Source organism: Lissotriton vulgaris, chromosome 11 (genome assembly GCF_964263255.1).
Source record: "Lissotriton vulgaris chromosome 11, aLisVul1.2, whole genome shotgun sequence".
NCBI classification, from domain to species: Eukaryota; Metazoa; Chordata; class Amphibia; order Caudata; family Salamandridae; genus Lissotriton; species Lissotriton vulgaris.
The window spans coordinates 801,002,315-801,014,973 of NC_141699.1; positions in this window are offsets into that span (position 1 = coordinate 801,002,315).

A 12,659-nucleotide genomic window follows, 5' to 3' on the forward strand; every position below is an offset into this window, starting at 1 on the left:
GTCGAGCAGGGCTCGGATGTCGTCAGTGGCTGCGATGAGGGCGGTCTCGGTGCTGTGGTTGGTGCGGAAGCCGGACTGCGAGTGGTCGAGGCTGGTTGGGCGAGCGCAATTGGTGATCCACTGTGTGAGGTTGTTGGCTGCTTGGTTGGGGTCCGTTAAGCTGGCGGGTGGGTTCCGGCTCAGTGAAGTGGTGAGCTGGTCGGTGGTGATCTTGTTCCAGTTCCTGCGGGGAACCTGTTGCGGGTGGTGGTGAGTCGTGGTCTTTCTGAAGCTGAAGTGGACGCAGCTGTGGTCTGTCCAGTGGAGCCCGGTGGAGTGGCTGAAGGAGATGTACTTGCTGGAGGAGAAGACTGGGTCAAGCGTGTGTCTGGCGTAGTGGGTGGGGGTGTTCACCAGTTGCATGAGTCCGAGGTTGGCGAGGTTGTCCAGCAGGGTGGTGGTGGTGTTGGTTGTCGTTGTTGTTCTCCAGGTGGAAGTTGAGGTCCCCTAGGAGGATGTAGTCAGCGGAGGCGAGGGCGTGCGGGCTGATGAAGTCTGCGATGTCTTCGCTGAATTGTGTGCGAGGTCCTGGGGGTCTGTAGATGAGGGTGCCTCTGAGTGTGGTCTTGGGGTCGGTGTGTATCTGGAAGTGAAGATGTTAAGCGGCTGTGAGGGTGTCGTCTGAGTTGGTCGTGATGCGGATGGTGTTCTTGTGGACGATGGCGATGCCTCCTCCTGTCTCGTTGATGCGGTCTCTCCGGGTGATCTTATATCCGTCCGGGATGGTGACGGCGATGTCGGGCGCTGAGGAGGCGTTCATCCATGTTTCTGTGAGGAAGGCGACGTCTGGAGATGTGGTGTTGAGCAGGTTCCAGAGTTCCACGGCGCTCCCGAAGATGAAAAATGGCTTGCGAACTGGTCAAGCAAGCTACTACGCATGCTCGCGGAGCTATGCGTAGTTCGCAGAGTGCAAGTGCATCTTCACGTAGCTCGCGGAGTGCGGCTACGCGAACTACGCCCAGGCTTAGCATATATCTAATAATCGATGGTTTATGATGCTCAATATCCTGTCTTTCTTTATGGTACAGGTCATACAACGCCCCCCTAACTGATCTTATATTTATACCTTCCCGTGCTAGTGGGCATAAAGAAACGTGCTCCAATTTCACACTAGCTAGGCTGTCTTTTACTGCGGCAAGCTAGGGTATGCTACCACCCTTATCGCACTTAAGGCAGTCTATGATTATCTCTCTTGTTAAAATCGCAGCGGGATTCTGCCATATTTTTAACCAAAATATAGCTGGGCGAGACCTGATAAAATCCTCCACATATTGTAAATTCAATTCCTTATGGCATATATAAGTTGGAGATGAAATTTGGACCCCGAGAATATTTCTACAAAATCTATTCTCTTCAATTTGAATCCCACTACAGTTAACATACCCCCAGACGTCAGCACCATAAGTGGCCGTTGATACACATTGTGATTTATATATCTGAATCAACGGTAACACTACCTCTACTTGTTTTGGTTGCCGAAGGCTAATGATGGAATTAACCGCTTTGGTGCGTTTGCTTCTACCGTGGGCCATGTGGGCTTGCCAAGAGCCTGATTTTGAAAAAAACTAGGCCCAAATAAGAAAAACTGCCTGTGCATGTTAGCGATTCACTGCCTGATGTAATAGACTTAATGCAGTGTTTTTTCAGCCCAAAACTCATTATATAAGATTTTTTTAAATTTGTGCAGAGGTCTAGATCGACCATAAAAGACACAAATCCCGTAACTAAAGTGCGAAGTGCATTGGGGTGCGGCCCATAAGGACCACATTGTCTGCGTATAGAAGCGCGGGGAGTAATTTACTATTAATTTTGGGTATGTCACTTGTCGTTTGGACATGGAGTTATGTAATTCATTTATATAAAGGATAAAAAGTAGAGGGGCCAGAACACAACCTTGTCTGACCCCTTTGCCAATGACGATGTCCCCAGAAACTTCCCCCTCATTACTTATCCTCACCTGTGCCTTCAAATCCATGTGCAAATACGCCAAAAAATAAACCAAAGCCTCGTCCAACCCATAATTTAAAAGGATCTCCCATAAGCGCGATCTATTAACAAAATCAAAGGCTGAGGTTAAATCCATAAAACCCAAATAAAGTGGAACTTTTTAAGCAATCGTGTATTTGCCCAAAATAAGATTCAAATTCAAACACTGTTCCACAGTTCCAACATTGCTTCTGAAGCCCAGCTGACAACAATTTAAAATTTGGTTGTCTTCCTCCCAGTTCCTAATCTTATTAAAAACAACCCTGCCCAAGATCCTCAAAGTGTTGTCTATCAGATAAATTGGGCGATAACAGCTGGGGTTGGATCTATCGCCTTTTTTAATAATGGGCACTATTATACTGGTCGACCAAGTGCTCGGGATAGCTGCATTAGTCAGATTATTAAAAACATTACATAAAAGGGGAGCCCAAAAATCTGGTTCATGCTTTGCAAGGTCGATTGATAGCCCATCCGAAACTGGGGCTTTGTTCCCTAAACTTTGGTGTATGGCATCCTCGACTTCAGATACAGTTATAGCAACCTTTAGGACTGGGAAGCAGGTATGACTACTAGAGGTCTTTGTGGGAGCTGTATAAATTCTAGCAAAGTGCTCCTCCCATAGTTCACTAGATATATTACAACTTATATTCGAGTCCATAAACCTCATACCTTTAACTTCTTTCCAAAATCCAGTTACATCCTTAAGTGAAGCGGCCCTAGCACGATTATCCCAGCGTTCTTTCAATATCTCTTCTGAGCGTAGTTTAGCTGCTTTCTTATAGCAGTCTCTGAATGATCTAACTAGAGTTATATCCCTGGGTTTAGCCGCTAATGCTTCATGCAGTTCTCTGTTAGCCCGAGAGCATGTGCTATCGAACCATCTGGGATTCTTGCTTGAGTTGGTAACAGGTTTAAAGATTATCTGTTTAATACCGACACATAAACCACTAAAGGCCTCAATATTCTCACCACCCGAGGTGCTGCTTGACAAGCACATATCTACAAATACGGGATGCAATCTTATCATACGTGCAAAAAGGGCTTTATTATCTATGCCCTTCCAGATCACTCTGAGCTTGTCAATAGATGCCACCAAATGTTTAGCCCCTAATTCCCTTTGGGTGATAAATTTAGAGGAAAGTCTAATAGTTGTTAAAATTGGATTATGATCACCTTGACTAGTACATAAAACCTCAACCTTTGCTAAAAAGTTTACCAATGAGGATGATATAAAAACATAATCTATAATAGATGAACATCCACGTCCTCTGTAGGTAGGCAATGGACCCTTAATTGAATCAGCACCAGCCTTTTCCATTACATTAATCAGATTACGGGGGGATAAATAATTGCAAAGTTCCTCCCCTCTTTTGCATGGGTTCGCCCTAGTGGTAATGTTATCAATACCACTATGCAATTGTGCATTAAAATCCTTGCCTAGGCATATTCCATCTATTTTACCATACCTCTGCTCGTCATCTAGTTCATCAATAAATTCAAACAACTTAATAAAATTTCTATTTGGTAGTGATGTAAAATCATTATTATAAAAATTAATTAAACATATCGAAGCCCCCTGTGAATAGATCGTGGCTTGGAAGTTTGCATTGTTTGTCGCCACAGGTTTTATACTACTCCCAGCTGAGATCTTTATCCATGTTGATAATCCCCCATACAGACGGCCTATTTTGGGGCTTGATACAATGCTATTATAACACACAAATCCTTCAAAAAACAATTAATTAGTGCACCATGTCTCCTGGAACATCAGAATATCGTAGTTACTAACCAGATCAACCCACTCCGTGGAATTCAGTTTAGATCTTAATCCTGCGATGTTCCAACTTAGCACATTTAATTTAGAATCTGGGCCTCTTGGTTCGGTAACAACCGGACATAATATTAGGGGTTCTACTAACTCTGGTGTAATAGTCGGTGAATGACTCGATAGTCAATCCTGGCTTTCCAGACGTCTAAAATTCACGACTATGCAATCGTCTGAGATGCTCTTTTCTGAAAGTCCCACCCATCCTACACGTCGCACCATTAGAATTTCATTGGCGTTTACCATCCCTAGGCCCTTATACTTCGTTAACCAATCAGTACTCTTGTTTTTGACTTGTTCCCATGATTCTGAATGGTCTTTCTTCAAGGGAGGAACACCAGCTAAAATTACAACACAAGAGCAAGATTCTGGAGGTAGGTGAAGGACATCTTTAGATGGACTCTTAACCTGGTTTTCAAGGATGGAAATATCATTCGGAGCAGTTGCTATACTTGTGGACGGAGGCCAGCGGCACAGGAGTGGCTGGTTCTAGATTTCGTGACAGACTATTACTAATAGTCCCATTGCCAACTGCTGCATTTGACAAAGGCGTCAAACTGGGAATGGGTTTGGGAAGGGAGCTATTCTTAGAATTGCCACGCTTATCACATGTGGTATTAACAATAGAAAGCGTACAATCACCACTCGCCCTTAACATGCCCTGATCAATTGCCTCGGTTGGTTTGTGATGCTGTCCCCTCCTGGTTTTATCAGCAATAGTAACAGCTTTTTTCTGCATATCCGGTTTCTTAACCAGGTTTTCCAATCTGCCCAGACGTTTAAAAAGAGCATTAAATTGTTTATCTACCAAAGTTTTTAAACGATCATAAACAGAGTCCATTATGGTGTCAATTAGGATATCGCCCGACCTTTCATGAATACCATATGCAATTGTATTCTCAGTTTGTGTGTGAATAGGGTTAACTGCAACTTATGGTGTGGTCAAGTCTACGGTATTATCATGTGTTTGCTCAATTGGGCTCGCTGTCACAGCAGTAGATCCTCGCCTCCACATACTCAGGGGAGTGGGTTGAGTTTTTAGGCAAGCAGGCTGTTTCCTCTTACTGCTAGTGGGTTTTGATGCTCCTCTTTCCTTTTTTCGCCCACTATTTTAGTGACCGAGGCCAAATCTCCAAGGCTAGCATTGACTTGAGGCCGTAATTGGCGTTCTGAATTGTCCGCATCAACCTCGTCAATCTCAAAGCCCTCAGGCAACATTTCACACTGGCAGGGGGTGGTGATTAATACATTGGGAGATAATGGAAAAGGGGCAGTTAAATTGCCCTGCTCTGCACCTTCAGACAGATACAAGTGAGGTGACGGTAGGCATATAGAAAGTCTCCTTTCAGTTAACTAGATCTCCGTTGAAACCATACTAACAGCTTTTTCAAGCATGCTTTCGATGGAGGTGGCAGCAGAAGTCTTTGGACCAGATATAACTGTGCGTTTCCCCATAGCGCTTAATGTCACTCACCTTATACTGGTGCTTAGAAGGATGGCCCGACCCGGCCTCTTTCGGCCTCAGACGGCCAGAGACGGCCCGCCCTTTGCCCGGGCTTAGCCTGGCGCCCGTCCGTGCGTGTCCCGCGGAGCAGGAAGGGCTGATTGCTTTAAGGGCTTCCGGTTGCCAGGGGGAGGGGCGAGGTCACTGATGCCCCACTGCTTCCTGGGCTCTGCGGTCCTTTCGGAAGGCTTGCAGCACTTGGGAGCGTCTCCTGCGGAGCGGGAGGCGCAATGCGCTGATGAATCCCCCGGTTGCAAGGGGGAGGGGCGAGGTCACTGATGCCCCACTGCTTCCTGGGGTCTGCGGTCCTTTTGGCAGGCTTGCGGCCCTACCAAATGTCTCCTACGGAGCGGGAGGCGTAAGGCGCTGATGAATCCCCCGGTTGCAAGGGGGAGGAGCGAGGTCACTGATGCCCCACTGCTTCCTGGGCCCTGCGGTCCCTTCAGCAGGCTTGAGGCACTACGAAGCATCTCCCACGGAGCGGGAGGCGCAAGGCGCTGATGAATCCCCCGGTTGCAAAGGGGAGGGGCTAGGTCACTGATGCCCCACTACTTCCTGGGCTCTGCGGTCCTTTCGGTAGGCTTGCTGCACTACGAACTGCAAAGCTCAAGTTTCTGAAGCACTGACCTTTGAAACCAAACCAAGTCCTGACTTGCTAGAAGATGCTCATGGGAAAGTTATCTCTTGACCCTTATGGAGGAAGCTGAACAAAAATATGGACTACATTGTAATCATTATTGATATATTCACTGTCGGATGGAATAAAAGTGCATGGGAAATACAAATTATGGGAGGGAACATTAATTTGAATACAACATGTAAGTTATCTCATATTAATATGGTGTGATGATCTCTCCTCGTCCTTTTGTCCAATCAAAATTAGGGATTGTCACACTTGCAACATTGGAGGGGTGGTACACTGCCCTGGAAAATGGTATAACTAAAGTAGGCTTAGCTAGTTAATTTGTCCGAATTGTCCAAATAGCTGACCTGTCACTGACCTAACGTACTCAAAAGGGATCGAGTGCAGAGGTGCTAGCGGAGCACTCTGTCAGAAGATTCGATGACCCAATCAGCGTTCAACTGTTAGCTGCAGAGAGAGTTGCAACGCAGGCGTTACCCTTTAGCTGTGGGTGCCGGTTCTAGCCTGAGGTGGTCCTGTCCTGATCCAATTTGGCTCGTACCTGTCCTAACTCTGGACTACACATGTTCTTTCTTGCTGGCACCTGCAATTCTTGGGGTTCTGTCCTTAAACCCAGCCCGTTGCCTGGGTTGGTCTTCGCACTATTTTAGGTAACTAAAAAGTGTGGGTTTGTCATTGTACTGTTTCCTATTTTCTACCCACCCTATGTTTAAATGCTTAATGACATTTCTTTCCAATTCATTGCATATATTGTTTCAATTTTCATCTTTGTAACTGAACGAGCAATTATTGCTTTATTATGGTCTCAGACATCTAAGAATTTACATTAGATAAAGAGTTTAAAACTTTCTCGAGTTTGTGGTTATTTTAACAAAAGGTAAATTAAATGTTTTTTTATTCTACCTATTATGCTAACTCCCTTGATCCCTTAGGACTTTAGGTACCGATAATAAGGGTTGGTAAGTTAAGGGTTTAGGTCCTAAAAGTAATAAATCACTGATTAGAGCAAGAGGAAAGGTTACCTGATATAAAGGGTGAATGTTGTTTTATGTGCCAAGGTGAGTATGTTAAAACTAGTCAGGTGACTTGCGTGCTCTATCAGTATTTCTTTTGGAAGCAGAGTAGTGGTTAGGGTTTAGTTAAGATAGGTAGTTAGATATGTAGCAAGCATTGATTGAATATTGATTTCGTATTTCATGTATTAACCATAATTTTATTCTCACCTGTTATATGTTATGTCTGGAATAAGCAGGTGGTAAATGGAAGCCACGCTGTAGTGAGGTCACTTGCCTGTAGGAAGTAAGTGCATGGTTAGGTAGAACTGGAAGCACTGTTTAGGGTCTGTATAAATGTGTGAATAATTGATAGCAAAGAGTTTGTTGGCAAAACTTTGGTGTGATATCACCTAGAAAGGGTCACACTGAAGGAGTAATGGAATGGGTGGAGAGTGCCTCCAAGGGAGTTTATTCAAAGAGGTATTCTGATATTTTGAAAATTAATTATTAGTGTAGGATATTTAATAATCCTGGTTGAATTTAGTTCAGACAATCATATATATATGCTACTGACTTTGAACACATAAATACAATAAACATTTAACATTGAACAGAAACAACAACAAACAAGTGTATAGGCAAAATATTGTTTTTTATCAAAAAAATCACAAGGGTTATAAAATACAAATATAAATATATAGACAGGAATACAGGAAAAGTACAATGGATTGAAGTTAATTTCTCTGTAAAACCTGTAGACACCTATACAAAACATAAATTTACTGCGATTGCCCAATCTCTTTTCTCCATAAGATCTCCAAATCTTTTGATTTTAAGCTTCACACTATCCCGATTTGGAGGCATTGTCAACATCGATATTCTATGACCAGTGGACTTTTGATAAGATGCTTAGAAGAGTATACCCTTGATGTCTCAAACCATTTCATTCTTGTCGGCAAAAGGACCCTGTGTATAGAACTGCGGGCGACAGTTCAACCACCCTTTACCAAGTACCTAGCCCACCACCTCGTGGATCGATATAACAAGGACTTTACAAATATCTATTGACCAGTCCTGATGATGGTCTCAAGGAATCATCCATAAGAGACCGAAACGTCGACCGTTACCCTTATCCAATAAGAATTTAAAACATTTATGTTTTGGATAGGTGTCTACAGGTTTTACAGAGAAATTACTTCGATCCATTGCACTTTTCCTGTATTCCTGTCTATATATTTGTATTTTATAACCCTTGTGATTTTTTTGATAAAAAACAATATTTTGCCTATACACTTGTTTGTTGTTGTTTCTGTTCAATGTTAAATGTTTATTGTATTTATGTGTTCAAAGTCAGTAGCATATATATATGATTGTCTGTACTAAACTCAACCAGGATTAATAAATATCCTACACTAATAATTAATTTTCAAAATATCAGAATACCTCTTTAAATAAACTCGCTTGGAGGCACTCTCTACCCATTCCATTACTTCTCACCCAAGCCCACAAGGGTATATTGGGTTGCTCTATTGTGTTCACCGTACACGGAAGGAGTAGCAGGTTCTTCTGAGATTGATTGACAGCAGAGGAGTTCGCTGGTGAAACTTTGGCCTTAGATCACCTAGAAAGGGTAAGCCAGAGGGAGTAACAGGTTCTCTAATGCTTGCATGAAGGGTAGGCAGAAGGTACCTACACGTAGTGTGTGAAGAGTAAGCAGAAAGGATTTCCTCTTAGTGAGTGAAAATTATCTTTCCTTTGAATTAGTCACTCAGGCACAGTGGTAAATGTTTTTACGTTGTTAATTATGGAATTTTGCATTTGAAAAGGGAAAATAAATAAGTGCTCATATTACCTTGCAGAGAAGGGAGTCAGTTGCGGTGCTGCACTGACGTCACTCAAAGCCGCGCTGGTATTGGTTGAGACAGCGGGTGTGTAGCTGAGGTAATAATTGTAAAGGAGGAATGAGTGCAGGAGCGTGAGAACTCGTCTCAGGAGGAAAGCCGTGCAATTATTGGTTGAAACTATTTGAACCAAGTTTGTCAATTGGTTGGAGAAAATAAGAAACGTGCTGGCATTGGAAACATTTAAGTAAACAATTGAGCGTCACAAGTAAATTAAATCGATTCAGATTATATGTGGCATTTAGATCCAGCATTTATAGGGAATCGTCCTGATAGAAAATATCCAGGATTTGCTAGAGAACAACAGATTAGAGGGAGACCTTATATCATGTACGGAGATAAGAGAAAAATTTCGTTTTTTAAAAAGGTTAAGAATTTCTTCAAGAAAGATAAAGTAATTAAGAGAAGAGAAGGGATTATTTTTCCACCACCTAATACGCCCGCATCATGCATGATGGTTTAAAGGGGCTACCATACCTGTGTGTGGTTAGAGATTTGGATAGAATACACAAAATATGACGGAGTATTGGCATTTGCAGAACATGGTACTTTCAATGGCAGAATTCTGTACAATTTGAGAAGTCGCATGAATGAATTAGACCCTAAACCTGGATTAACACAGTATGAGGCATTAGAAGATGGGAAACTGACGCTTTTGAGCGAGACATACCCAGAAGTAATCAGAATTTGAGTACGTTCTATCCTAGATTTCCCCGAGAATCAAAAGATAAACAGATGAAACAATGGAGACAGTCCATGTTAGTGGAAGGATTATATCCTGTATTTTCTCTAGGTGAAGCATCAGGATGTAAAAGTATAGAGAAAACGAAAAATGTAATGACTAGTGGTGATTCAGATGATGATTATCTAGAAGATTTGTTAATGAAAAATCCACCGCCATATAATGAGGAGCCAAGCACAGTTAATCCTAGCGCTCCGATTCTGAAGCCACCTTTAATTCCACAAGTATTACATGAGACTTCATTAGAAAAGGTGTTACAAGATAGGGAAAGAGAAGCATTAAATAAACAGCGAATTGAGTTAATTCAGAAAATTTCCCAATCAAATACGAGTCCTGTAGCCCTAACAATTCCAGTAACTGTAGGTCCTGTAGTCCCCTTGTATGAGGACAAGCAAATTGGTCCTAAAAGTCCTTTATTGACTACACCTGTAGTTCAGCCAGGAATAGAAACACTAATAGTGGATGATCAAGCAAGTGAGTGTGAGTCGGTAATCTCCCTTATGGATTTACCTATAAGAGAACCTGAAAGTAGGTCAGTCAGGAAAATTACTCCCGGAAGTTCTAGAGAAGTAAGGATGGAAACATCCTCAGGAATGAAAAGAGCCACCGTGGTTACCCCAGACGAAATAGAGAGGTGGTCCCAAGAGATAGAAAAGCCGAAATCACTGCCAAAATTATTGGATATATTTAAATGTAGAGTTGAATTAGAAGAAATGGTTGCTGGAAATGTGGGATTCGAAAGATTGAATACACTTAGTGAAGATGAATTGTTATTTATATGTCGAAGTATCACAAGAAATACAAAAGTCTTTCAGGAAAAGTTAATGAATATGGCCTCTGATATGGGAATTGACATTGGCAAATCTAAATTGTTACAGAAACCGTATCGAGCTGAATTTTCTGACAAAGATTTAGAAAACATGAATGTGTCAGGTTGAAAAGTGCAGATTAAAGAATTGTTGTCACTTTTGCAAAAACAGGGTGATTTAGAAAGATGGAAAGCTAGGTGGTTAAAGAAAAAGGAAGAAGCCCAAGCAAAACAGACTGCATCTGAGTATTTGTTAAAAGAACCCGAAAAGGTAGAAAAACTATATCCAATAAGAGAAGTGCCAGGTGGAGGTTATGTACATGTCCCATGGTCCCGACAGGATATTTTGTAATTCACAAATGACTTCCCAAAACTACGAGAGAAACCTGTAGAATGGTACAGGCAAGTCTAAATATTTGTGAAAGTCTCAAAAGTACTGTTAAAAGATTTAGATGGGTTATTTGATATTGTTGTTCCTGTAGATTTGTGGACAGAATGTAAAATTGCTATAGACTGGCCTAATGAAGAGTACCCTAGAGACACAAAGACAGGAGCGCCCTCAGATGAGGTGATGAAGAAATACAATCAAGCAATACTGTACCTGAAAGGGAAAATACCACCGAAAGAAACTGATTGGACTAAAATAGCAGAACTACTCAGAATAAAGATGAATCTGTGTATGCATATTATGAATGTCTTTTACAAGTTTTTAAACAGTACAGTGGTTTTGAGAACATTGATACAAAAGACATGATGCATTTCATCTATCGGTTTGTGTCAGGATTAAGACAAGAAATTTCGCAATGGATTAAAGATCACAAAATTTGTTGGCAGGCCAAACCGATCGATGAAATCCTTAAATATGCTAAATATTGTGGAGATGAGCTTGACAATAAGCGAAAGAATTTAGAAGGAAAGGTAATGTGGGCACATGTAAAATTAGCAGAGCAACAGGAACTCCAATTAAGTCAAATGAAAAATAATCAGACTCAAGGAGATGGTAATGGGTCAAACCAAGAGAAAAATTCAACAGAGAGGAGGCTAAAAAGAAGTTCCCATGTCATGGGTGCGGAAAATTCAGGCATTGGAGGAATGAGTGTAAAGAGGTATTGAATAATTACAATATGCAAACTAATCATTTGAATTCACAGACGCAGAATGAGGTGACAAAGAAACAGCAGCCGCAGGTAATACAAAACCGGTTACCCCTTGCACCTATGCCAGATTCTGGGAGCAAAGCACATTATAGTGTGGATACCACAAATTGGGAGGGAAGTGGTAGGAGAGACACAGTGACATCACAATTTCTGTTGAGTGACACATTTTTCAATGAAGATATATACTGACGGTGCCTGAGAGGGGAGGACGAGGAGTGCGTACTAGGTGCATCCTTGCCGGTAGATCAGTCAGGTCCATACATTGAGGGAAAAGTTGAGGGAAATTATATTACCTTTCTGGTGGACACTGGCGCTACCCGTTCTACTGTGCGAACAGCAGACGTTCCAAGCCTACCCCTTTTGGGAGATGCGATCCAAGTAGTGGGCGATTCAAATAAACAAATTAGTACCCCAGTTACAGAACCAATGGAAGTCAAAATAGGTCATTTTAAAGAGATGCACAAGTTTGTCATGTGCGATTCTAGTCCAGTGAATCTATTAGGCAGAGACTTGTTGTGCAAAATGAATTTCACAATCTTTTCACCCCAAGAGGTGTTGAAATTCAAACCCCAGATGAAGATGGAATTTATAAATTAATGTTAGCGAACCCGGAAACTGAAAATAAAAAGCTGACTATCAAAGACATACCAAGCGAGTTACAACATACAGTAAATCCTGTTGTGTGGGATTTTAGAGGAAAGGATGTAGGATTAATGGCAAATTTTGACACAATAAAAGTGACAGTGAAAGATGGTGCAGTTTACCCAAATATTCAACAGTACAAAATGAGCCCAGAAATAAAAGCAGGTTATACAGCAGAAATAAAGCCTCTGTTTAAAACAGGCATTTTACAAGAAATAATGAGCAGTCCATGTAATTCGCCCATATTTGGCATAAAGAAACTGAGTGGTAAGTACAGGGTCCTACAAGACCTCCGCACAATTAATAAAATTGTTGTTCCATACTGTCCAGTTGTGCCAAACCCTGCAGTGATTTTATATCAGATACCATGGGGAGCTGGTTAGTTCACCGTGATTGACTTATGTCATGCATTTTTCT